This window comes from Bos indicus, chromosome 29, assembly GCF_029378745.1.
Source record: "Bos indicus isolate NIAB-ARS_2022 breed Sahiwal x Tharparkar chromosome 29, NIAB-ARS_B.indTharparkar_mat_pri_1.0, whole genome shotgun sequence".
Classification (NCBI taxonomy): domain Eukaryota; kingdom Metazoa; phylum Chordata; class Mammalia; order Artiodactyla; family Bovidae; genus Bos; species Bos indicus.
The window spans coordinates 34297014-34324733 of NC_091788.1; the positions used below are offsets into that span (position 1 = coordinate 34297014).

The 27720-nt window shown below is 48.1% G+C and overlaps 1 protein-coding gene across 6 annotated transcripts in view; it reads left to right on the plus strand.

Annotated features, from left to right (window-relative positions):
- LOC109554632 (opioid-binding protein/cell adhesion molecule) overlaps positions 1-27720 on the plus strand; it is a 1067951-nt gene that overhangs the window by 349466 nt on the left and 690765 nt on the right. The gene's annotated exons all lie outside the window — the stretch shown is intronic.

Consider the following 27720-nt stretch of genomic DNA (forward strand, 5'->3'; position numbering starts at 1 on the left):
GTGAGAGACCCCGCAATGGCGGGGACATCTCTTCTTCCACAAGTGACGGAGCACTGCCTTGTGTTGGAGGACGCTGCATCCGTGTTTGCAGACGTTCCCCTGCCTTCTAGGTGTGAGGGTGATCGGTGCTTCCCTGTGGAACCCAGGAGTGGCCACATGGCCTCTTTAGCCACCATCATAGGGGCAGAGATGCTGGTGTCAGTTCCAAGGAGAACCTTAAAGCCCCATGCCACTCCCGTCCTTGGGAGACACCTGACCAGAGAGGGGCTACCTCGCCTGCCTGGGTACAGAGTGAGGGCCCTGTGTGCTCAAGGCTCGAGGCCACCTGTGATCATGGCGTAACTTCTTCCATCCTGACCAACCACTGTGTGCCTCATACTGACTGCAGGGTCCAGCAGTGTGCAGAGCCCTCTGGGAATAAGGCATCCCCTTCAGGAGTGCTAGCCAGAAATGAGCAATGTGCTGTTTGTGTTTTCAAGTGGCAAGAGGTGTGATGACTTTTTAAAACATCTCGGATGGCCTCGGTCTCAGGACCAGGCATATCCCTTGATTCATCTTCGGTCAGCTTGGTGTTCTCAAGAAGACAGGGAGACAGAGGCGAGGAGGACTTGCTGGGTCATTTCAGGGCCTGGGGAGTAGGGCCACTATTCTTCACAGGTCTGTGATGAACGGCACATGACAGTCAGTGTCGATCGATCGAGGGCTCACTTCTCCTGGTTCAAATTGAATGAACAGCCTTTCTGGCTCTCACAGGCCCTGGGAGGTACCCCTCTGGGTGGAGTAAGCAGCTTGCCTGCCCGCACGGGCTTCTCTGGGACTTGCCTCCCTTTCTAATTAGGGGCTTTCACACCTCTCGGAGCTTGCTTTTCAGAAATGAATCGGAGGCACTTAGGAATATGGTGTTTGTATTCTTGACACCTTTCTTCTAATTACCATTTGCCAGTGAGGTTTGGTTTGGGTTTTTGTTTTCTCATCTAAGACTGTCATTTATATTTTGTTCTGAAACACAAACATCTCTGGATAACCAGGGAAGGCTGTCATTTCAAGAGAAATTGAAACAGAAGAGGAGGCTGGCCCTGCCTTTTTGAACAAAGTGTGCAGGACACAAGACTCCGATGACCTCACCCCCGCTGACAAATCCCAAGCCAGATCCAGCGTCCCGCCCCAGCTTGGAAAGGCTGGTCTCCACCTTTGTCTTTCTCCAGAGCCGAGTTCCAGATGCACATTTGAGGCAAAGCTGGGTTGTTTGTTTCTCCTCTCCCCTGTTATTTTTCAATTTCCCATGGCTCTGCACTTCCTGCTGACCCCTTCCGGAAACCTGAACGCAGACCCTGGCCTTGCAGCCTCCTAAGGCTTGGGTGCCCCGCGGGGCTGGCGGGGTGATTTGTGTTTGGAGATGTGCTTTTCTTCTTTCTCATTTCCTTGGATCAACGCATAGGAGGAGGGCACACTGTGTCTCAGGTTTTTGGAAAGTAAAATTAAATGAGCAAGCTAGGTGGACACACCAAAATTGCACAATTTAGATCCCATTTTCCTTGGGTTGTTTAGACAGATTGGTACAATCTGAGTTTGCAGTTTGATCCAAAGGGGGAGCAGATTACTGGCTCTGAAATGAGCTTCCTTCAGCCCCTGCGTGAGCTGGTTGAAAAGCTGCCTCTAGCAGCAGCCAAGGCAGGCCTGTAACTAGGGAGGGAGGAGAGATGGAGAAGGAGGAAGAGAGGCCTCAAGAAAACGTGGGAAGGTCAGGAGTCACTGAGGACCGCCCCGCAGGCCTGCTGCTAATTGACCTGTGATAAACTTAGCTCCACAAGGCAGGCCTGGAGACGAACAAGGAGCCCGAAGCCAATATAAAACCCTCTCCCTTTGCTTGGAAATGGACAAGGGATGCTCTGACCTCCTTGGGGAGCCTGTGGGAGGGGCCAGACCCCAGTCAGCATCTGGACCAGCCCTGCTGCAGCCGCCTGGTCCCCATGGCCTGCAAAATGCTTCCTTCACACCGGATAGGGCAAAAGTTTCTTCTGCAGTTTTTAATTCACAAGGTTTTGTGCTGGTTTTCCACAGTGATGACAGCTGCCTGTGGTGTCTGCAGCATGCCGAGCACGCCCTGGCTCCCTTGTCCTTCAGCAAGAGCTATTTCGCTCATCAGCTTCAGTATGAGGGAGAAATTGCCGGCTCCCTGCAAACATCTTGCCGTTGGGTGACCTGATAAGCAGAATGCAAATGTACACATGTAGCCTGAGCCCCGCATCCGAAGCCTCCACACGCTGTGGGTGTGTGTTTTCCTAAGTGGTTTCATAGACAAGGATGTGGGGTGAAGAGGGAACAGGCTGGGGACGAGGATGGGGAGGTTCCCCACTGCTTGGTCTGGGCTCTGGTGGGATATAAACTGCTTGATGTCTGTGTGAGTTCTTTGGGGCAAAATACTCATGCTGCTGCTAAGTCGCTTCAGTCGTGTCCGACTCTGTGCAACCCCATAGACGGCAGCCCACCAAGCTCCCCCGTCCCTGGGATTCTCCAGGCAAGAACACTGGAGTAGGTTGCCATTTCCTTCTCCAATGGATGAAAGTGAAAAGTGAAAGTGAAGTCGCTCAGTCGTGTCTGACTCTTAGTGACCCCATGGACTGCATCCTACCAGGCTCCTCCACCATGGGATTTTCCAGGCAAGAGTACTGGAGTGGGGTGCCATTGCCTTTACAAAACGAAACTCATTCTAATATTGATTTTGTCTTGTGTGTGTGTTTTAAATTAGAAATTAGATTTTGTTTGTTTGTTTTTGCTTTGGTGATTAAAATAGCCTTTTACCCAGGGAAATTTCTTCGGACGACATCTTTTAAAATAAACATTGAATTTCTTCATAATTCTTTTTAGGTAGCTTTGTGGTACAGTATTATTACCTACTGTTTTCATCTTATAAACAATTCAGCAAGCATTTTATGAGCTCACGCGATGTGACAGACATGCTATTAAGAGATACAGAAATAGGATTCTTGCTCCCAAGAAGCTCTCAGCCCAGTGGGATAGTTAGACAGGGATACCTGAATGTACGTGGAAAGGGCTCTCCTTGAGATAGTTTGAGAATGGCAGGGACATGGAGAAGGAGCACCCATGCACGCCGAAACATGGTCAGCCGGTAGAGAAGGGGGTTCTCCTAGGGATATATGTCTTCAGGTTGCTGCTAGGTACAGTAAGAGGGGAGCTAGGAGACAAGCAGGGGCATAGTTGGATTTTATACAAAGTGTCTACCACACTATGGAAGTGAGATTTTATCTTCAAAACCAAAGGAGGACTTTGAAAGAAATTAAGCAGGGGAGTGAAATGATTATATTCGCATTTTATAAAGATACTTTGACTGGCAAGAAATGAATACTGGTGCACAGTGTGTTGGCAGACATTCTGAGGTTAAATAAGAAATGACGAGGGCCTGACCTGGGACAAAGACCATGGAATTAGAGAAGCGGGAGGCTGAGAGAATCTCAACAAGAGGAAAGGTCAGGATCTGTTAACACCCAGGACTTCGGTTATGGGAAGGAGGAAGGGAGGGAGGTACAGGCAGAGGTGGTCCCTGGGATTCTGGTTCTAGAACCTGGGTGGATGAAGGGCTGTGTTCAAGATGGGGACTGGAGTAGGGGGGACAGGCTGTGAAGCAGGCACTAGATTTATAGCAATATCTAGTAGGCAGCTGAATAAACCTGAGTTCAGAGAATTCTGGCCTGGACATACATGTGTAGATTATATAATAGACTGGTCAGCACAGGTGATGACAAGGGTCTGGTGTATAAAGTGAGAAGAGTTGGGGGGAGCAGGGCATGCTGGGGACACACACATGGCACAGAAAATCAGGGAAATGAAAGAGGAGATGGGACTGAAGAACTGGGAGGCATTCTAGGAGATGGTTTCCTGGAAACCCAAGTAGGAAAGAATTGCAAGGACAGAGTGGTCAAAAGAGTCAGTTTGAATAAGGTACGTTGTAAAAGTTCATCTTTCAGACTTTACAAACCAGAGCTCCTTGGAGGTCGGTGTAGGTAGGAATGGGATCCAGATGACAGGGGATGGAGTGAAGGCTGGAGGAGAATAGAAGATAGCACTGCATGTTGACACTGTGAGATGTCTGGAGAAGGAGAATGGGTGATGCAGTTGAGGTGATAAAGCAAAGGGGGGCACAGATGGGGACCAAATCCTGCCTCTTAGCCTCTTGGTCTAAAAGTATGAATTTCCTCATTCTCAACCATCCTCTCCTCTGTCTTTAAGAGGCCTTCCCAGGAGTATAAAAGGTACATTTTCCCTCAAGGGCACAGTCACAACAGACCTTTTTAATAGAAACCCCTAGCAACCTATGCTAAGCAAATAATAGGATCAACAGAGAAGATTTGATTTCATGTTGTATCAATTTTCTGGAAAGACATAAGACACAGCGCCGGTGCAAAGTCCTCTGAGGTGAGAAAATTGTGATTCCAGGCAATGCAGTGTCCGTGTCTTGCATTTCCAGAAATCTAGGTTCTTTCTTTTGCAAAGCTGAGCATTTTACTAGCCTTCTGGGGCTTCCCTCATAGCTCAGTTTGTAAAGAATCCGCCTGCAATGCAGGAGACCCGGGTTTGATTCCTGGGTTGGGAAGATCCCCTAGAGCAGGAAATGGCAACCCACTCCAGTATTCTTGCCTGGAGAATCCCATGGACCGAGGCGCCCGGCAAGCTATAGTCCATGGGGTCGCAAGAGTCAGACACAACTTAGCAACTAAAACTCTGGGCTGTTCTTCCTTTCTCAGTCTTCACATTTACCTGCTCTTCCTTCTTTTCTGTCCATCACCCCCTCCCCAAACTGGATTCTCATTTGCGAACTCTTCACCCTGCTCATTATATTTTCGGTGGTACTTCCTTTCTCTGATGTATAAGAGTTGCTTCCTGACAAATGGTTTTTCTCTTTAATTTTCAAGCAGCCTTTTAAGATAGTTTAATGCCAATAATTAAAAACAACAGTAGGTGAAAGATACCTTTTCCCCAATGGATGACATTTCCCAAATATTTGGACATGAAAAAATAAAACTAAATCTATGTAGGAGAATAGTCATAACTGCATAATCTATTAGAAAAATAAAAGTTCCCAGTGACATGAGAAAACAGCAAAGGGCTATAAACAACTAAAAATACAATTTTATAAAATTTAGAGAAAAAGTTCATGATTAGAAGGCATTTATCAAACCGCTTATTTTGTCACATTTTTTTTTTGCTAGATCAACCCGCTCATGGCCACATCTTTAAAAATGAACATCTACATGGGGGTGTGCATGCATTTGTGACCTGCGTGCATCTGTTTCTGATCTCCATCTGTTCAGACTCTTCCCTTGTGGAAAAGGAACCCATCAGATGGGACCTGAAATGTTAGGGTTCAACGTCAGACCTTGGGTCCAAGCTCTCTGGATGAGATGCTCCTAGGCATTTCCTCTGAAGGACAACCATGGTGATTCTTGGGCCCTGATTCACCCCCTGCCTCCTAAGACCTGCTACTTCTCCCCCAGGGTCTCCCCACCAAAAAGGAGGAACTTTGTCTTCTCTGTGAATGCAGGAGAGTGTCAGCTGGTGGGAACATGCCTCTTGGGCTGGACAGTATGTCCATTTTCTTACAGGGACCCCAACTTCAAAGTCTAGATGGAATCAGGTGTGTGATATTAGGCATCCATGGGGCCATCCCCTCACCATACCTGCAGGGAGAAACCAGCGTCTTTCCCTTTTTTTCCCCACGTTTAACCTGAGCAATCTGGAGAGGAGAAGATGGAGGCTTAAGATGAAAAGTGCCCGGACACAGCCCTAGAGATGCTTCCATCAAGCATCTGCCTCCTGCTGTTAGACATGCGCTGTGGGGAAAAGACCTGAGGCGGGGGTCTTGGAGGCTTCAGTAGGCGGGCTGGCGCTCCAGCAGAAGGCCCTCTCCCAGGGAGGGAGGCAGAGCCCCACCCGTGCAGGCCTGGGGAGAGAGAGCCTTTTAGCCAACCACCCAGGCAGCGATGCCACTGGTGGTTTGGAATGTGATCTAAACACCAAAGGAAGGCTCTGTGCCCTGGGAGTCCCCAGTCCTCACATCCCTGTAATTGCAGAGAGTCGGGTACCAGCTGAGCCTGCCATTTGGGCAGCCAGGGTGCTCTCTCTCCCTGGGGGACTGGCTGCCCTGCAGAGAAGTCTCCTTCTGCCACAAGCCCGTCCTGCAGCTCACGCTGGCACTCAGAGCCCTGGCTTTTCCCTGCCCCTCTTCAGAGGGCAGCTTCTGGCTGCAGGCTGGCCTGCTCCCACTCCCTCCACCCAGAAGCTGCAGGAGTTCCCTGCGCTTTTCTCTGAGCTGCAGCAGCAGCACGTGGGAGGCTTGATGCCGTCCTGATTCAGCTGCCAACGCAGAACCTCCCCCGTGCTGCCGCATCGCCCTCTCACTGCCCTTTCGGGGTCCGGCTGCGGGGTCCCGGCAGGAAAGGTCACGCCCGATGCCACAGCTCTTTGCATCCTGCTCCCCCGCCAATGGCTGCCAAGGTATTCAGGCTGTGAGATGAATATTTCATTACCTTAGGAAGGGGGAAAAGATTAAATTAGTAAAATGACGATAAAAAAAAGGATAACCTGACTTCAACCCTTTTATTATGCTTCCCACAGCTAGACAGCAAATTGCGTTCCGGGGCTTCTGCTTAGATGGCTGTAAAGAATCTAACTTTTGCTTTCAAATTAACCTGTCAAATCATATATTTATAAAGGAATGAAGGGAAGAAAATGAGGGGCCTAGGTAGTCCTACGCATCAATTAGAGGGAAATTAATTACAATTTACCTGCATTAGCGCATTCTCACCCTCCGATTTACTGCAGGGATGTCTCTGGAACAGGAAGGGAGTCAAAACAGACCACTCAGAGGGAGGCAGCAAGGGGAGGGGTGACCCTGGGTCCACAGCGAGACGGGGAGGGTGGGATGGAAAGGGTGATGGCAATTGGGTGTCCTGTATGTTGGTGCTGGAGCCTCTCAGGATGACACGTTTTGGTGAAGCAACTCTGAAAGGACTTCTGCAGGCGCGAAGCGGGCATGCACGTGCCTAATGCCGCAAGCCCTCAGACGAGGATGGAGGCTCTCACTGTCAAAAAGAATCACAGAACAAAAGGCAGCCAGTCATTCCCTCTTCCTCTGATAGGAATGGGTCACAGAAGAGGAGGTGAGAAGGGAATCAGAAGTGGTGTCTGAGCCCCCTTTTACTCCTCAAGTGCAGAGCGGCACTGGATTCTGAAGAATGTTTGGGAAGGTCACACAGTTCTGGACTTCTGAACTCCGAGGTACAAACCACTTGTGGAACAAAAAATGTCAACCAACTACTTAGCAGATTGTACATTAAACCTCTGTCTCTGTTTCTCTTGAGTGTGAACAAGGATGCCATTTTGCTTCATGTGAGAATCCCTGAGGCCCTCTGGAAGGTCAAGAGTAGATGGGATCTATTCCCAGGAGACCTCACCCCTGCTTCTAGTACTGGTGGGAAAGGAGGGTGTTCAGAGGCTCTGGGGTCTTTTTTTTTTTTTTTTTTTTTACCCCTGGGAAGCTCAGCTGAGATTTGTGCTGAGATCCAGAGAACTCCAGACCAGCATCCCCTACTCCGTCTCCCCACTCCTCTCTCTGGATGTCCCGGGACCTCCTGTGATGGAGCAAGCAAAGGAGTATGCAGGGATGTCATTGACCTGCCTGGTGAGGGGCTGAATACAGGTTTGGGTGGTTGGCAAACCCTTGAGCTCTGGAAGACTCAGTTTCCTCCTCTGAAAAATTAGGTTAATTAACACCGCAGTGTTCTCCCCATTCTTCTTTTAAAGTTCACAGTGTAGCTGTTTATGAAAGCTCTTTATAAACACTGAAGAGCTGTTCAGACTCAGGGGGTACAGGCCTGTCACTACAGGCTGTTCTCCCTTTAAAAGATGTGCTGTTTTCTGAAGCCAGCACGTCCTTCTTCCCTCCTCCCGGCCCCCATCTTCCTGCACTCAGGCAACTGAAGGCAAAAACAACCTTTGCCAATCGAGTGGGAGTCTCTGAGGCCCATTAGATCTTTGTTTTCCTCTTTCAAAATTTTTTTCTTTCCCCTCTGGGGTTGATGAATTATTAACACATTTGGAATCGTTTCAGAAGCCACTGCCTCAGGAGAAGGTTCCCTGGTGGGGACCACTGGCTTCCTGATGGCATGCCCAGTTCTTCTCCAGAGCCTCTTACCCAGCTCTGCTGCCATCCAGCACGAATGCCTCTTAAGGAAGGGCCCCTCTCACTTTTATGATGAGGACCATAGGGTCCATTGGAGGTTCTTGTGAGCTTGGATGAACTGAGGAGGCGAAGTTGAAGACAGGAAGCTTCATAAGATGCTCCAGCCTCTTTGCAGAGACTTGCAGAATGGGTGCTGGGGCAGGCGGGGATCCTAGGACCTGGTAAGGCGGCTTGGATCCTGCATTCGGTGCACTGCTGAGACAGCCAGAGGAAAGCCTTCACTTTTTAAAGAGGACACTTAAACCATGGCCACGCACAGCAAGTGATAGATCTTGAGGAGTGAGTGTGTCAAGAGTGCCGCCATGGGTTCAGATCCTTGAAACACTGACATTTACTGACGCGGTGACTGGCAGCTCAGGCTCCGGAGTCCTGGGTTTAAACCTCACCATTTAGCATCTGTGTCAGTGTGGCCACGTTTCATAACTTCTGTGAACCTGGGCTTCCTCCCCAGTGTCCTGGGGTTGTTGGAGTGTCTGGTGACATCCACATGGGCATTAGCACAGCGCCCGGCAGATGGCCAGAGTCCAGTCCACCTTAGTGGGTGTTATTACCTTCCGTTTGCCTCCAGCAGAAAGCTGATAGATCTGTGAAGCTGTTTCCTTATTTGTGTATGTTGTGGGGTGGGGAGAATGGATGAGGAGGGAGTTGCCCAAGACATGCTTCCCGGGGCCCACCTTGAGGGTTTTAGAGAGGGGACAAAGGAGTTTGCCCACCCAGGCCTGGCCCGAAAGGAGGCTGAGCAGGTGGGCAGCCTTAGTCCGTCCTGGAGGCAGCAGCTTTAGTCTCATATACTGCTATACTCTGTGCAGGGATGGGCTTCTCTGAGCAAGCAGGTTCTGTATGGTCCCCTTCTCAATGCTGTGGGGAATTGCCTTGGTCTCTTTAATCATTGCTGTTAGTTTATTCATTCTCGATGTCCACCCCGGCCCCCATCATCACCACCTCACCAGTCCCCAGGATGACTGTGGTTTGATCTCACATGAGCCTCCTCTGAACTGAGGCTTGGATTCAAATTGGATGTCTGCTGTTGAGACCACAGGCTTACCAAGCTGATGGGATGTGCTCAGGCAGCCTTGGGGTCACCTGTGCAGCCACGGAGGGTGGGGCAGGCAGGGCCTTTCTGTGTGTTAGGCAAACCATCTGATCACATATGCGTATTCCTTCATTTAATCCCCTCAAAGCCAACCCAGATAGGCTTTATCGTGCTGTTTTACAAACCAAACTTGCTTGCTGCTGTCCAGGTAAAGGCTGTTTATAATCAGAATTGTCTTTCGTCCTGCCCAGGCGATGGGCTCTCCAGATTGTGAAGTGGGTGGCATTTCTCATCTCCCTGTCTGTTCCAATGGCACCGCCCTTCTCCGGGTGCAGCCTCCTCCAGTTGCTGGGCAGCCTGGATCCAGCCATTTCAACTATGTCCTCCAGCCTATCAAAATCTCACACTCCTCAAAGCCCCTGTGACCCACTGCCACTCTGCTCTTCCTCATGGGTCTGTCTCCCTTCTGAATGATCAGCAGGCTGGCCTTGCCCCCCTATGCTCTGGGATGCTGAAGGCAGAAGCTGCCTATGGAAAATGGCTCAGCAATTCAGGCCAAGGATGACACCCTCAGAAACAAAAGTATCTCTCTGACAAGCTGTTCCAAGTACGTGTGAGGCAGAGGCTGGGAGCCCTGACACTCAGGGATGGGGTCCCGTGCCCCGCTGCTGATGGAGGGAGCCAGTTCCTTTAATATTTGATGGGGCTGCTGTGGAGTCGTTTATTTAAGTATGCTCCGTTCATCCTGCTCCTGCCGGCGGAGGCACTGCCGCCTCTCAGCGCTCAGCAGAGGTCAGGAGGGGAACAGCTGACAAATTTGACAGCTCTTTTTAAATGTTTAAGTTCAAGCATGACTTCCCCTTTGTCTATACCAAACATGGGCTCCAGCCCTGTTGTCCTAAGAGGCTTGGTCAGTGAGTCCCCCAGGTTAGCACAGACAGCCCAGGGTGGGGAATGGAGCTGTGATAGTGAGCAACTCTGCACTCTTGTTGGCATGACCTCCCCTTCCTGGAGCTCAGAGGGTGTTATCTAGAGGCCAGCACATTGCCGCCATCCCCACGATTTTTATCAAGCAGGCAGTTACTGGCCATCATTAGCCCCCTTGCTCCATCAAGCAGCCAGAGTCGCAGAAAAGCCGAGTGATGTTTCTAGGGGTACTCAGCCAGTGAATGGTCAGCCTCGGGTGGAACTCTCAGAGTTTTAGCCCAGTGCATCATTCAATTGTCCACGCTCACATTTGTAGTTGGAAATGATATAATGTAAATCTCTTTCCACAGAGCTGCCATCATTAGAATTGGATATCAGCATCTTAACACCTTGTAAGATATTTACTAGACCTTAACACCTTGTAAGGTATTTACCAAGACCACATGGTCCTGGTCTTCTCTTTACAACATATACCTGCACTTCAGTGCAGAGGTCTCTAATTTCTTGGGGTATTGGGGCCTAGGAGAATCAGAACCTTGACATTTGTAAAGGTCAGGAAATTAAGGTGTTGACCTTGGGACTCTCTTCATTCTTTCAATACCTTGTATCCTAAACCTTGCTTTACAAATTGCAAGGAGTTATACAAGAAGCTGTGAAATCTGGGGAGACTCTTCTAGTGAGATATAGTTGGTGAGACTCTCTTGAGATGAGCCATGAGGCACTTGGGTGCTGGAGGAGAGAGGGCATAACTTTAGGAGTCAACATTCTCCTGGTGGGGTGCCAGCCAACCACAGGAGGGAAAGTGCTCCAGCAAATGTAGATCACAATCAGGTATTGAAATTCAGACTAAAACAGATCTTTAGAATATAGGACAGTGCTTCCTTACTTTTCCTTCTAGAATTCATCCCTTATTAAACTCACAAAAGCTCTCCCCAATATTCATCATTTTTAATTCTCTCAAATCCTTTTCTGTTTCCTTGTTTCTGCTCAAGACTTCAGCCCTTATTCTACAAGAAATATTGCGCTCACCTAGCACTAACTTACTCTCCCTTTTCCTCCGACTTTTTAATGCCATCCTCCTCCTTCCCCTTATCACTATGGCTCCAACCCCTAGAATTTTCCTCCACTACTTCTTCTCTTATCCTCACATTCAGTCACCGGCCACAGGCTGCCCATCTGCTCTGGCTTTCAGGTGGGCCCCTCCCGACGCACTGCATGGCCTCAAAGCCTCCTGGTCCTGCCTCACCTTCAGTGTGGTTTTCCTATGTCCAGACCCTTCCTTTTGCAGTGTATCTTGCCCATTGCCTTTAGGGTTATCTTCCTAAGATTCAAGTTTTGTCTATTCACTCTTTTTCCCCCTAAAATGTTATTGGATTGTAGTTGATTTACAATGCTGTGTTAGTTTCTGCTGTACAGCAAAGTGAAGCAGTTATGTGCATATCCACTGTTTGTTAGCTTCTTTTCTTGTGGAGGTCATTACAGTGTGTTGAGCAGCATTCCCTGTGCCATACAGTAGATCCTTATTAGTTATTGTATAGTAGTATATATGCGTCCAATCTAATCTCCCAATTCTCCCTCACCCTGCTATATCCCAGTAGCCGTAAGTTTATTTTCTACATCTGTAACTCTGTTATCATATGGTATGTGTCTTTGTCTGATTTACTTCATTAAGCATGGCAATCTCTAGGTCCATGGCTATCTGTGTGCTGTGCTCAGTCTTATCTGACTCTTTGCAACCCCATGGACCATAACCCAGCAGGCTTCTCTGTCCATAGGATTTTACAGGCAAGAATCCTGGAGTGGGTTGCCACTTCCCACTCCTATGTTGCTGTAAATGGCATGACTTTGTCCTTTTTTTGGCTGAGCAACATTCCTTTGTATATATGTGCCATTCCCTTCTCCAGGAGATCTTCTCAACCCAGGGATCAAACCCAGATCTCCTGCTTTGCAGGCAGATTCTTTACCATCTGAGCCACCGTGGAAGCCTACATATATGTGCCACGTCTTCCAAAAAAACTAACAGAGCTACCATATGATCTGGCAATCCCATTCCTGGCCATATATCTGGAGAAAAACATAATTTGAAAAGATAGATGCATCCATGTTCATAGCAGCAGTAGTTACAACAGCCAGAACTGGAAGCAGTGTGAATGTCCATCAGCAGAGGAATGGATAGAGAAGTGTCCATTCACTCCTTTGTTCGCAAGCTTTCCATGGCTCTTTATTGCATTCAGAACGAAACATAAATGCATCAGCCTCACACTTAAAACCCTCAACAATGTGACCCTACCAAACTTTCTAGTATTCTTTTCAATAAAACCTTTTCTCCCCTTCTATCCCCACTTCTTTTACTGAATAATTTAATAATTACCTTTCTCTGGTTTACTATGAAACCATTCCCCTTGCTATAATCCCCTCTTCTATCTTCTGCTTCCATCATTGCCAGCCAACATGATATTTAATTGACAAAGCTTAAGTAAATTCTGCCTCTCTTCACTGACCCATCATAGACAGCCACTTCCCACCTTGACAAAATACCTTTCTCTTGCCAGCCCAATGCACTCGGTAATTCTGGTGGACAGCTTGTCGTGAATCACAGCCTTAGATTAATTAGTGGTAGATGCATCTATTCCTCCTGTTTCTTTCAGATACTGGTGAACAGAGCTCTGATCACCCTTTGTTTTCCCCTAAAGAATCAGGCCAGCATAATTGAGGAAACCAAACCATATTTGTTGAGATGAATTCTCACGTGGTCTTACCTCCACTTCCTGCCGGTCCCCGTGGACCACCTGAAGACTCAGTTCCCATCTGGTCTTCTACTGTTGCTAAGAGGCAAGGATTTTTCTTGCTTAGATACCCAAGAAGGAGTTGCTTCCTGTCTCCCAGAAACTTGAATTAATTCATTTCTCTGTTTTGCTAATGTCCCTTTGTCTCTCCCCCAGATGTCTGAGTATTGTTTTTGATTTATTGCTTGAAGTTAGACCCATAGCTCCTTTTTTCCTGCTAGAAAATGATAGAACCATCTCTTACTTGCCTATTAACAAAGAACATACAAAATGAGTTGCAGTTGTTAGAAAATAGACATTTGGCCATTTGTCTCAATCTTTTTGTAGTGGGATTGGATATCAGCTGATAAATATACATTTATTGGAAGTAGGACCATAATCAAACTCTTCTATTCACTGAATGAACATTTATGAAGCACTGACTGTGTGCCAGCTGCCGTGTTGAAGGCCGTTGGTGGGTAGGGATGCTCAGCGAAGGCTTCCCTGAGCTCACAGCAGGATGCTCTCAGTAGGTCCATTCACGCCAGATCTATTTCGGTTACCATTACTTATGGATTTGCAGGCATTTGAAATCAGTACACCCTCTACCTGAAGGAATGGGTGGTTTAGTCTCTAAGTTGTGTCTGACTCTTGCAACCCTCTGGACTGCAGTCTACCAGACTCCTCTGTCTGAAATAGATGGGATTTCTCAGGCAAGAATACTGGAGTGGGTTGCCATTTCCTTCTCCAGGGGATCTTCCTGACCCAGGGATCAAACCCAGGTATCCTACATTGGCAGACAAGTTCTTTTATCAACTGAGCCACCAGGGAAGCCCACCGGAAGAAATAAAACATATAATTGCAGAGAAAGAAAGGCACCATGTTTCTGGACGGCATTGGCATGGTTTCCCCTTTGGGCACGAGCCAGGCTAGACTTGGGGTTTGTGTCAAGCAGGTGGGAGGGAGAGGGAGGCCGAGGTGTGGACTGGACCCTCAGTAGTCCCCGGCAACCACCCCAAGGAAGCGCACAGCTAAGCAGAGGCGGCTGCTGTTTCTCCCCTGTTCTTCCAGCCACTGAAGTGTCCTTCGTGTGAGGAAAAGGATGTCAATCGTCCTTGCATCCGCTTCTTGAAATTCCCCTCAAAGTCCTCTCATCAGGAGAGAGGGAAGGGCGGGATACGAGGAGGCAGGCAGACCCTGACTAAGTAGCATCTCTTCACTCTGAGACACACAAGAAGGACCAGACAAAACAGCACGCGCTCCTCCATCTTCACGTGGCGGAGTCTCAAGAGCTCTCTGCCTCTGCTTCCTGCCTCGTAAGAGGAGCAACGATGTGGTGTATAAGACGGAGTGGCAGGCAGTGCTGCAGAGGAAGAATGTGTACGTCTCGGGGAGAAAATAACAGCAACAGTGGCCAAGAGCAGTTCCCATCCTTAGGAGACGAGCGTGGCAACGTGGACAGATAAGTGCACGGTCACGCCCGGCTTCCAATTGTAGGATTCAGGGCAGGTCACCTGAACATGCCTTTCCTCTCAAGGAAGGGCATGGTGGGCTTCATCCCTGCTTTATGCCACATTTACTGTGGGGTTCAGCAGAGATGAAGTTTGGGCAAGTGCTTTCAACAGTGCATTAGTTACTCTGGTTCTACGTGTTGCAGTCGGCAGCCTGCAGATCTTAGCACTTCAAGGCCACATTGGCCATCTGACCACAGAGGGCAGGAGAGAGAGCTCGGCCTGGCACCACATGTTATCCTGACCACATTCCACCTGGGAAAAGCACGGACAGTGTTCTAAGTGGAAGGGAGCTTTACAGTGTGTTCTGTGTGAGCCCTGCAGAGAGAAATGGGCCTGGTGACCAGCGAGACCATAACTAGCCGAGCCACTGTTGGTCACTGCTCAAATGTCACCCATCATTCTGTCTGGTAAATAGATAGGCCAGGCCGTCCTCCTTGAGGCACGCCTCCAAGACTAGCTGTGCACTGTACTCCGACGCACCTGCTTAGGCCACCCCACAGAGCAGATGTTCAGTGCCCACGTGGCTGACACGTGCCCCCTGACCACGTCCGAGCACAGGAGCTGACGCGGCTCATGCCTGGCTGCACAGTCATATCCATATTGAAGGATGGATGATCCAAGAGTGTGAAAAGACTCTAGTGGTTTCTGCCTGGCTGTGTTGTACAGACAGACAGTCACGGAGGAAAAGGGATCGGTCAGCGGCCTGAGCCATCAGATTGCCTCTATCAACAGCTGTCTCTGCTACGCTCACCCGCTTCTCCCTTCCACACCTCCTTCACAGCTCTGCTCGGGTCATCAGCCACTTAAGGTTTCAGTAGAGACAAGCATCACTCACATTTAACAAAGATCGTCTAGATCCTACTGTGTGCTGTGTACGGACAGGGTGACAGATGTGGGTAAAACCAAATCCCAGACATTTACGGTTTTATAGCCTAGAGATAAAAATAAAAAAGGACAGTGGGTAGTTAGCATTAAGTGAGCGATACTAACAAAAAGGTAAAATACAAGAATTCTGTAGTGGGTTGCCATGCCCTCCTACAGGGGATCTTCCTGACCCAGGGATCTAACCCATGTCTCCTGCATCTCTGCATTGGCAGGGGGGTTCTTTACCACGAGCGCCACCTGGGACACCCCAAAACAGGATCAGAGGAAGTTAAAGAAGTTCCAGTCGGGTCTGGCTGCTTTGAGTGGGTCTAGGCTCCTATCCAAAGCTCTGCAGGCAGCCGTGTTGGCATTGACAGAGGCCCTGGGAGCCATAGACCAATCGTTCTGACCAGAGCTGAAGAAAGATGCTTAGATGAGGGGACTTAACAAGAAGATACTGAGTGCCAGGCTGCAGAGTTTTTATTTTATTTATTCAACATTTTGGAAACCTTTGTGGTTTAACTTAGTGAAGCTAGGTTGGTGGAACATCATGTTGAGAAATTATTCTTCTGGTAGAGGGCATGATGGATTGGGACAGAGGTGAAACTAGAGCTGCTGCTGCTGCCGCTAAGTCGCTTCAGTCGTGTCCAACTCTGGGCGACCCCATAGACGGCAGCCCACCAGGCTCCCCCGTCCCTGGGATTCTCCAGGCAAGAACACTGGAGTGGGTTGCCATTTCCTTCTCCAATGTGTGAAAGTAAGAAGTGAAAGTGAAGTCGCTCAGTCATGTCTGACTCTTAGCGACCCCATGGACTGCAGCCCACCAGGCTCCTCCATCCATGGGATTTTCCCGGCAAGAGTACTGGAGTGGGGTGCCATTGCCTTCTCCGATGAAACTAGAGAAAAGTGATATTAATAATACTAATAGCTACTGCTTATGGAGAGCTTACTCAGTGTGTGGCTGTACAATCTTATCGGTCACTCCATGCGGTCTGTACTGTGATTGTCATTTAATTGCTCAACAAGAGTCAGTGGCTTCCCAGGTGGCGCTACTGGCGAAGAATCCACCTGCTTATGCAGGAGACTCGAGAGATGCAGGTTCAATCCCTGGGTCGGGAAGATCCTCTGGAGCAGGAAGTGGCAACTCACTCTGATATTCTTGGCTGGGGAATCCCAGGGACGGAGGAGCCTGGAGGGCTAAGAGTCTGAGCACAAGAGTCAGAGTGTGGGCTCTAGCCCACTCAATCCTCTAATGCTAGGGACTTGGAGTAGTGGTTACAACAGCTGGACAGCTGAGGGGGCATGGTGAGAAACGCAGGGAGAAGCAGCAGAGATGATAAAGATGGGTCATATGTGCTGAAGCAGAGCTCAGGAAAAGTGGGAATGGGGAAAGACACAGAGTCACCGTGTCAAGGTCTTCAAGAGACAAGAGGGCCAGGGCTTCAGGAGGGCTGGGGTGGTCCTTGTCAAGAGAGGACCAAGGGACCCAGAGGAAGGCTGTGTTGTCCAGTAGCATCTGAATACTTGTTGGATCCAGTACTGTGTACACAGGATCTGGTCCAAAGGATGAAGGAGAGCGAGCGAGAGAAGAAATTGTGCATTTTGTGGGGCTGGATACACAGGCAACAGTGGACGATGCTGGGGGAGAACCATGTGGTGGATGGTGCGACTCCAGGGAAAAGGCCAGCCCAGGATGGAGACCATCCTTCCTGCCGCCCGCCACCACCTCCTGGAGTCGTGGGATTGCGCTTCCCGGGACAGCCTCTCAAGTTCACACACTCTTGCTTCTATCTCACATTGTTTCCTCTTTTCTTTCTTGCTAAGACTCCCCCGGTCACCTCAGGAGAATCACATCTGCTCTCCATTATTTCATTTGTAGGGAATATATAAAAGACTGACCTTGACTGATCAGCGAGAAGAGCCTTCGTCCCGCTCGTGTCCCTGAAAACTCTATTTGACATTCACATGGGAAATCAGACCAGTAGCAGTCACATTCCCACTCCCACAGGCTCTAAAATATCAGAAGCTCCCATTAAAGAATCCGCCTAACCTGCCTCACCTCTTCTAATTAACCATTCATATTTCAAAGCCAACCTGCTTCTTAACATCTCTATCTTCAACAAGAACCTCTGCAGGGCTCTTTCAGAAAAGCATGTGTTCTGGAGGCAGATACATTGGGTTCAGATACCAGCTCTACCTCTTGCTGGTCAACACCAAGTGACCTCAGTCATCCGGTGAGAAGAGCAATAGAGCCTGCACCTCATTAGGCTGGCCTGAGGCTTCCATTAATTTCTATAACCTGGCATACAGTGAGTCCCGTGAGTGCTGGCAGGACCACCGATGCTGCTGATGCATGCAACGATGAATATGATGCTCTCTACCCTCAGCAAACTCTCATAGAAGGGGGACTATTTTGTTTCTTTGTTTCCACATATTGTTTAATTACTACTGTAGCAAGACTATGTGTGTCTGCTAAGTTGCTCTGGTCACGTCTGACTCTTTGCAAGCCCATGGAATGTAGCCCGCCAGGCTCCTCTGTCCATGGGATTCTCCAGGCAAGAAAACTGGAAAGGGTTGCCATGCCCTCCTCCAGGGGATCTTCCTGACTCAGGGATCAAACCCACATCTCTTGTGTCTCCTGCATTGGCAGGAGGGTTCTTTACCACTGAGCCACCAGGGAAGCCCACTTTACTACAGAGGACTCTGCAAAAGAATCTATGTTTTAGCTGCCTGGTGCATTTAACTTGCTGTTTGCAAACCTCTCTAGACTGTTCCCACTTTAAATGGAGGTCGATTTTTCTGGCATGCTAAGAGCTTCTGATGTTGCTAGAAAGTGCAGTTTGCTGCTAAAGTGTGAAACTTCACCCTCAGTGGAAAGGGGAGGAACAGGAAATGAGTGCATGCTTGGTCTTTTCCCTGGTTGGGGCGGGAGAGGTAGAATGTGATGCTGCAGTGGGCCTCCCTGCAGACCAGGACTGGGGCCTCTCTCATGCCCCCGTGGAGTTCAGAGAGTGTTCACACAGCAGCAGGAAATGGGAACTGGGGACACACAGAGCTTGGTGCTAAGAATCTGGCAGGGATCAAAGCCAGCATTGTATTCACTCTGACAAAGTTCCTAATTGGTGGAAGACATCTGCAACTCCTTGATACAACTTTTCTTCATCTATCAACCCTCCTTGGGCTTCCCAAGTGGCACCAGTGGTAAAGAACCCAGCTGCCAATGCAGGAGACATAAGAGATGTGGGTTTGATCCCTGGGTAGGAAAGATCCCCTGGAGGAGGGCATGACAACGCACTCCAATATTCTTGCCTGGAGAATCCCATGGACAGAGGAGCCTGGTGGGTTACAGTCCATTGGCTCTCAAAGAGTCAGACAGGACTGAAATGACTTAGCACGCATGAACGCAACCCTCCTTATGTAAAACAAACAAAAAAGCAAAACATATCAGCATATTTAATAGCAAAAGTGTTGAATTATTATTCTTCTCTGGACTTCAGCAAATTCCAGAGTAATGTAAACCTCAATTTTAAGTAAAGTTTTAAAAAAATAAATGAATAAACAGTGTAAGAACACCATTTATCCCAAAGAAGCATCCTTACCAGCCCCAAAGAGTGAATGCTTTTTTCAGACAGAATAGTTGATCAAGCTTGAACTCATTAGGAAAAGTCAAGAATTAGAAACATTTTCTAAGAGAGGCTCAGCCAAATGCTCTGTAAAAAATAATTCTCTCTCTTTCTCTTTTTTGGAACATTTCCACACAAAAAAGCTTCCTGTTGTTAAATGGGCCCTAAACTAGTGTGACAAAATCATCCTTCACATTAATGATACTTTTGGCCTTTTTGGTCTTGGAAATATGCAAATTTTTGAGGGCATCAGTTATAATTGTTTTCCCAAAATAGGTTGCCTTTGTAAAGGCAAGTTTCTGATGACCATTCTCTTTTGGTAAAAAATGATATCCCCTAAGACACCCCCACAAAATATCAACCTCTGCACCAATTGTGCACTCATGCACACACACACACACAAAGCCTACACATTCTAGGTCCTTCAAAATCAAGTCACACCCTACATTTCTGATGTATTTTCCAATGTACGAGTCCCCTACCCCTCTCTCCTTTATCCTCTTTCCCTCCCCCAGAGAAACCACACACATCTTACTGTGTGCAGGACAAATTCTTCTCACCTGTCTCCTTTGCTCAGCCTCAGACACCACATCGCTGTGCATCCGCAGGTGTCGAGAATGAGTTTCTCATCTTATGTGGATAGACTCTTAGGTCTCCTGAATAAATACGGGTGAGAAGCAGACTCTCAGAACGGGCCTGCAAAGGGTGATGTGATATTTCTTGGTCAATATTGCTCTTGTGTCCCACCGTGGAGTTCTGCAGCTGCTGTGGATGGCACACCTCCAGCTTGGGTAATTACATTCTGCTTACCTCTGTTTCTCCTGAAGTTTGAAGATAACTTATTCTTCAATTTTTTTTCCTAAGTAAAAAAGGAGTCTGTGTTTGGTGTTGCTATTTGCAGAGACAACATGGGTAGAGGGAGTCAGCAGAGTAGTAAAAGGAGAAGAGTGGCTGAGGAGGAGGCATAAGCCCTGCTGTGGTCTACCAGGCCATTAGCTCTGCAGGGCTCAGTCTTTGCATCTGTACTTTGGGGGCCCTATTGCCCTGAAAAGTTGATGCTTTCAAATTGTGGTGTTGGAGAAGACTCTTGAGAGTCCTTTGGACAGCAAGGAGGTCAGACCAGTCAATCCTAAAAGAAATCAACCTTGAATATTCAATGGAAGGACTGATGCTAAAGCTTAAGCTCCAATACTTTAGCCACCTGATATGAAAAGCCAACTCATTGGATGATGCTGGGAAAGACTGAAGACAGAAGGAGAAGGGAATGACAGAGGATGAGATGGTCGGATGGTATCACCGACTTAAATGGATATGAGTTTGAGCAAACTCTGGGAGATAGTGGGGGACAGGGAAGGCTGGTGTGCTATAGCCCATGGGGTCGCACAGAGCTGGACACGACTGAAAGACTGAACACCACCAATACATTCTGTCCCCTGAGCTGTTGCGGGAATTATGAGGGCAGTCCTTGGGATCTGCCACACAGAACATTTGACTGGGCGACTGGGTAGGGATCACCTTAGCAGAGTGTTTCCACACATGAGAGGGAAGCCATTCTTCCCTCTGGACACCGAGCCTGGTCTCTTCCAGCTGTTAGGAAAGAGCACAGCTGTGGAAGGCAAGAGGGTAATACCATGACCGCCTCTAATGCTGTGGAAGGGAAAATAGCATGGGAATAGGGACATGAGGTTGACTTCTGGTCAACCAGCTGCAGACCAGACAACCACCTGTTAGTCATAAAGCCACTGCGCCCGCCCTGAGGCGCTCAGTAGCAAGCAGGGTAAGTAGCACTTCAGTTGACATTTGTTGTTATAAATATTATTATGAATAGCGTGTGCATGCGTGCGTGCATGCTAAGTTGCTTCAGTTGTGTCTTACTCTGTGCAACCCTATGAACTGAAGCCTCACAGGCCCCTCTGTCCATGGGCTTCTCCAGGCAAGAATACTGGAGTGGATTGCCACGTTTTCTTCCCAACCCAGGGATCAAATGCACATCTCTTTGTCTCCTGCTTTGGCAGGCGGATTCTTGATCACTAGCGCCACCTGGGAATCCTGAATAGCATTTGAAGAACTATTAAACAGGGTCTTGGGTGCTGCTCCCTAACCAGAAGGAAAACCAGCCACAGCGAGTCAGGCTGGCTGGTGCGAGCATCCCCTCTCAGAGCAGTTCTTCCAGAAGTTTCCTGCTAGAGATTGTGCAGTTCTGTATATTTCACTTTATTCTACAATGAACATGAGGCTGTTATTCAATCAAGGGAGAGAATTGGTACATTTTGTCAAGATGTGCAGTTGGAACAAGATGCAGGAAATGAAGGTGGGTCTGGAAACAGGAGCAATACCATAGAAAATTCAGCTAAAGGAAAGCGACTCAGATTAAGCACACAACTAGGAGCCACAGACGCTTGCTGGTTGGTCTCTGCCTATCCAGCGCTAGGGGCTCTCTGCACCCTCCCAGCCCAGGTGACCTGGGCCATGCTAATAGCAGGATGTTGTGTCATCTTCCTTTGTCTTGGTGACATTTCACTGGGTGCCCAGTGGAGCAAAGACAGTAGAGGACCAGGCTGGAGCAGACGTGGAAGACGTGTCAGAATAGCGGCTTAGGGGCTGGTAGGACAGAACAGGAACACAGGGCTGAGAGTGGGTCCCATGGGGGGTCACCGAGCCATCCTCTTCCTCCTGCTTCCGCCGCCCCAAGGAACAAGTGCAGGGAGGCATATGCACCCCCACACATCCTCCCAGGACTCCTGGGGGAGGTTTCCCCAGAGGACCACAGCTCGCCGCAGAAGAGCATCCTTGTGTGATTTTATGTGGCTTTCATTTCCTAGAGCCTCAGGCCTATTTGGGGCCCCTTCCCCTAGTTAACTCTGCACACAGGAAGTTAGTGGACTGAGGGGCTGGTTGTGTGAGCAGGGTTTGGGTGTGGGGAGGTCTCAAGGGGACAGTAAAAGGCCTGGAGGGCCTTATTATTAATAATAGTTAAGTGCACAAGGCTGATAATGGGCTATATTTGTGTTGGTCCATCAGATAAGTTATAACACGCTAGGCTGCAGGCAGCGCCTGTGATTTGCATTGATACAATTCAGGTGGAGGTTTTCATTCTGTGGCGGGGCTGGTGCAGGAGCTGTATTAGCAAAGGCGGCTGAAAAGGGTTGGGAGCCATCTCCCATTCTGCGTACCGTATTCATTAGTGGTGAGTAAGGTGCTTTGTCCCCAGAGGTATTGGATGTTCACAGTGTATCATTAACAACTCAAACAGCTTCATACATATGTCTTATTGATGTGTAAAGTCACTGCAGCCCTGGCTTCTTTTTGTCATTTTTTTTTTTTCTTTCCTGAATGAGTGAGTTCTGCTTTACTTAGGATTCTGCCCAAAGCCTAGTGACATTTTCAGTGATTCAAGGCTCTTGGGGCGTAGACAGGAGCTAATGTAAGGCTAGCCCACAGGAAGCTGACCTTCTGGTAAGAGAAAACAGGGGGATAGATTTTTAAATAGTCTGGAGTGGGAGATGTTCTGGTATTGCCCTTCAAAGGGAACAAAAGGGAGCCACCGTCTTGCCCAGGGAAGACAGCAGAAGGGGGCAGGGTCTCCGAGGGTGACCAGCAGCCCTTCTGGAGGGGGCCCTATGAGGACACACTGTCCACGGAGAGGCAGAGGGGCCAGGCGGGGAAACTGGACGGTCAGCAGCCCGGATCTGAGTGGAGACCTACGTGGAGTCGGGGAGAGAAGATGCAGGAGGACGGAGGAGACGAAAATGGGCCGCAGCTGACAGTGAGGAACGTGGCGCTAAAAACAAAGGAGGCAGCTTTTCCTGGCTGGGCCGGAGGAGAAGCAGACCAGACTAGAAGCCAATTATCTCTGATTGCACAATCAGGACCCTGCTTCCAAAGCAGGCTCCCCCGCCACCCCCAGGGCCGGGGCCACCTGAGGATGATGTCAGAGCTGGAGGGGGCGCACAGAGCAGAGGACTCGGGCAGCCCTGATTAGCACAGGCAAGGTTCGGGGGCCCCGCCTGCTGAGTCCTAACTGAGTAGAGAACTTCCTGGCCTGGCATGTTGGACCGGCTTTGCCAGCAGAATTTTAATTTCTGAGTTGATAGCCGCCAGGCCACCTGAAATAAACTTTCTGACTTCCCTGACTTTTGTTCTAAGCCCTCACAGACTTATGTCAAAGTGCCAGTCCTTATTGCTGGTCCTAAAGTCTCCAGCACCACTATCCCCAGCCCTGTGGCTAGGCCAAGTATCTTTGTGTCTAGTCTCTATAGCCCTGCCCTCCCCCACTTCCCAACCTTACGTGGAACCCAGTGCAAATCCCATTGGGTTCCTTCATGGTCTGTTTATACGCTGTTTTTTTGTTTTATTTTGTTCTTGGCGGTTTAGGTTCTTTTTTGTTTGTTTGTTTTGAGAGTTATGATTTTTTAAGATTTTTTTTAATGTGGACCATTTTTTAAGTCTGAGAGTTAAATTTTAATTGGCAGGAATTTAGGACTTCAAGCCTAAGAGGCAGCATCTCAAGTAACCTTGAGAGAATGCTCCAAGGAGGTGAGGGAGGAGCTCAGGATATACAGGAGTTTTGCAACCAAGGGCAGGTAGTTGGAACATGAAACGATTATCATTAACAAAAGAAAACCAGATATCCCAAGTTAAGGGATTTAGCTTTTTTCTATGTAGGGGAAGATGCAAGCATCTGGGCTCACTGAAATCATCCCTTTCACTGGCACCTCAGCTTTCTAGGGCCAGTGTCCTGTGTGTTTTATTTTGTTTATAGTTTTATTGAAATATAAAGGAAATCAGTCCTGAATATTCATTGGAAGGACTGATGCTAAGGCTGAAACTCCCATACTTTAGCCACCTGATGCAACAAACGGACTCAGTAGAAAAGACCCTGATGCTGGTAAAGATTGAAGGCAGGAGGAGAAGGGGACGACAGAGGATGAGATGGTTGGATGGCATCACCGACTCAATGGACATAAGTTTGAGTAAACTCTGGGAGTTGGCGATGGACAGGGAGGCCTGGCGTGCTACACTTCATGGGGTCGCAAAGAGTCAGACACGACTGAGCAACTGTGAACTGAAATATAATGGATGTACAAGAAGTCATACAACTTGACAAATTATAGCAAATATATACACTTAAATGGTACAACTTGACAAATTATAGCAAATATATACACCCACCAACCATCACCAGCAACATAATGGCCATAGAACCCCGCAAGTCTTGTCGTTTCCCTTTGTGATCCTCTTCTCCACCCTAGGGCACCACTGATCAGCTTTCTATCACATAGATTGCTTTATACTTTCAATATTTTTTTTATAAATGGTATCATAGAGAATAGACTCTCTTTCTTGGTTTCCTTCATTCATCAAAATTATTTTCAGATTTAGCCAAATGTGTGTATCAATATGTCATTCCTTTTATTGCCAAAGAGTATTCCACAACAGAGATGTATCACAGCTGGGTTATCTGTTCACCAGTTGATCAATATTTGGGCTGCTTTCAGTTTGGAGCTGTTAGAAATACAGTTGAGAGGAACATGTGTGTGCAAGTCTTCATGAACATGCACCTTCATTTCTTTTGGTCAAATACCTAGGAGAGGAATAGGTGGATCTTTTGATAGCCAGGGTATGTTTAACTTTTTAAGAAACTGCCAAACTACTTCCCAAAGTTGTACCATTTTACATTTCCCACCAACAGCACAGAGAATTCCGCTTCCTCCACATCCTTGTAGTCACTAGATATAATCAGTCTCCTTGGTTTTAGCCCTTTGAATAAATGTACAGTGGTTCCTCACTGTGGTTTTAATTTATTTCCCCTAACAACTAATGATGCTAGGCATCTGTTTGTGTGCTTCTTTGCCATCGGTATATCTTCTTTGGTGAAGTGCTTTTCAAAAATTTTACCAACTTTTAAACTGGGCTGTTTCTTCCCTTATAAGTGAATTGTGAGAGTTCTTAATATTCTGGATATAAGCCCTTTAATAACTACATGGGATCTGCAAACGGTTTTCTACTAGTATTTAGCTATCTTTTCAATCCTTAAACAGTGTCTGTCAAAGGACAGTTTTAATTGTAATGAAGCCCAATTTACCAATTTTGCTTTTATGGATGCTTCTAAAAGTTTATAGTGTAAAGTTTTGTTTTTCTGTCTACAGTCCATTTTAATTTTTGTGTCATATGAGATGGGGTTTGAAGTTCATTATTTTGCATATGGATATGCAGTTTTTTCAGCACTATTAGTTGGAAAGGATAACAACCACCTCCCTCTATGGTTCTCTTGTCTGCCAGGATTACAGCACTGGGGAGTCTGAGCTGTGCCCTCCGCAAGAGGGAGAAGATCCTTGTAGGCAGCAGAGAGCTTAGTCTAGAGAACCGCACAGGAAAACTGACTTTAAAAGGAATCGAAGGAACCATCCTCTAGGGAGTGTTTCCCTTCCTTTTCCTCTCTTGTACTTTTGGTATTTGAAAGGGATGGGGAGGTGGAGAAAAGTATGTGCCAGCTCCTTCAGGTTGAGTCTGCAAGGCAAGAGTCAGGATGAGTCCAGCATGTAGAGATCACCTTCATGGGGGCGTCTGGGCACGCCTGCAGGCATGGCATTCTCCACTCCTTCCTGCATCCTATCGGGCCTCGCCATGCTGCGACGTCCTGTAGTCCCCATGAACACTGGAGACGAAGGAATGAGAAGCCTGGTGTCAAAGGGAATATCAGGAGTCAGGGCACAGAGAGCAGAGCTGATGGGGTGTCTGGAAAAATTCAAGGGGAATGAGTTGTTCTTGTGGACTGACAGTTACTCTCACTGTCAAGCAGGGCGTCGGAGGAGTCACACTGCTGTCCGGTTTGGAGCAGAGTCCAGAGGCATCCCTTTCTCTCCTGGCCAGCACCTCCCACCCCACCCCGTCCCTGAGGGCTTGTTTGGAGGTTCTGTCTCTTGTGTCTACTCTAGGTGCCTTTTCTTGACACTTGCATAGAACTTCCACTTCCACTTCAGTAAGATACACTGTACTATTTGGGTATTCTTTTTTTTTTTTTTTAATAGTTTATAAGTGTTATGAAGACAGAGGTTGTCTTGTTCACAGTCGCATCCCTACTATGGACACAAGCCTGAACACTGTAGATAACTGTTACATATTTCTTAAATGAATGAATTTTGACTCATTTTTTCCTTCAAAGGAAGTATGGCTCTGTGACACTGGCTGAGGACCTGTGATATCATGTTTGACAGATATACAAAAAAGTCGCCAAATGGTTGGATCTTAAAACCTTAGAATAATGTTTGAAATGACTGGGGAATTTGAAGAGTGTTCACTGCTGGACATGCCAAGACCCCTTTGAGCTTAGAAACTCAAATATAAAACTGATTGAAGGAGAGAAAGAATCGCATGAAAGGCCAGCTCAGGGTTATCTTTGTTTCCTGGCTTCGCTGAGACTGTCATATTCTAGAGAAAGTTTGGATATCGGAAAAGACATGTCAGCAGGGTCAGAAGTCCCGTGAAGACACCGAAGCCGCTTCAAGGCTCAGTCCAGTCACTTTCCTGCCGGAGCACCGCTTGCAAAAGAACTCCATCTGTCCTTACCTGTGGCTCTTGGAGACATTCTCTGTTTTAGTGATCATTTTGCATCTTTTTTTTTTCTTTTCCCACCTTCTGTGAACCTCCTTCATATGTCCACCACCTGGAAATCCAGGAAGGAACCATCCCAGGTCCTCCGTTTAACTGGGTGAGGACACCCGGCATCTCAGAGCCTCACTATGAAAAGAGAACACGCGCGCGTGAAGGTCACACACTGCCTTCAGCGTAGCAGTGCTCTGTGTGATTAGGGGGCAGACTCACAGAAAGCTTCCAATCTATCTGTAAGGTTTTCATTCTTAAAAAATTTATGAAGCAGCAGAAGGGGCGAAATGGAAAACGTGAATTTTACATGGTGGGTATATGAATATTTGCCCACTGCCCTCTGTACTTTTCTCTATGTAGTTCATACATAAAAATATTAAGGGAGTACAACCAGGTCGTAGTATAAATATCTTGCAGAGCTTGGTGAAAATGAGGGTTAAAATGTGAATACCTAGCCAGGTGGTGCTAATGGTAAAGAACATGCCTGCCAATGCAGTAGAAGCAAGAGAGGCAGCTTCGATTCTTTGGTCAGGAAGATCCCCTGGAGGAGGGCATGCCAACCGACTCCAGTATTCTTGCCTAGAGAATCCCATGGACAGAGGAGCCTGGTGGGCTATGGTCCATAGGGTCGCAAAGAGTCAGACACGACTGAGCACACATCTAGCCGACTCAGAGGCTGTCAGTGTTTGCACAGTGCTGGTGGGGTGGAGAGCGGGAGGAAGAGGCTGAGTGATGAAGAGTTTTGGGGGTAGAACTCAGGGACACTGGGGATGGCTCTGCACCATTAACTACAGATAAATCAGGGACAGGGCTTATTTCACGGGGGAACGGTGGATGCATTGTGGACTTTTAAAATGTATAAACTAAACCTTGTGCAGGCCTGAGCATTAGACCCCGGAGCACAATGCTCTCGACACCCATCCCAAACATTCAGAAAGAAGCTGCTCCCCACCGTGCCTCTGGGGACTGTGAACACAGCCAGTGGCTACATCCCCCAGGGTTACCACCTCCTGTTCCCAGAGACTGCTCAGGGTCACAAGGAACGCAGACCTCTGGGCGTCAGAGCTCTTATTCCCATCACTCCCCAGTCCACGGCGGGTCTAGGCAGAGACAACTGCCCAGTATATCC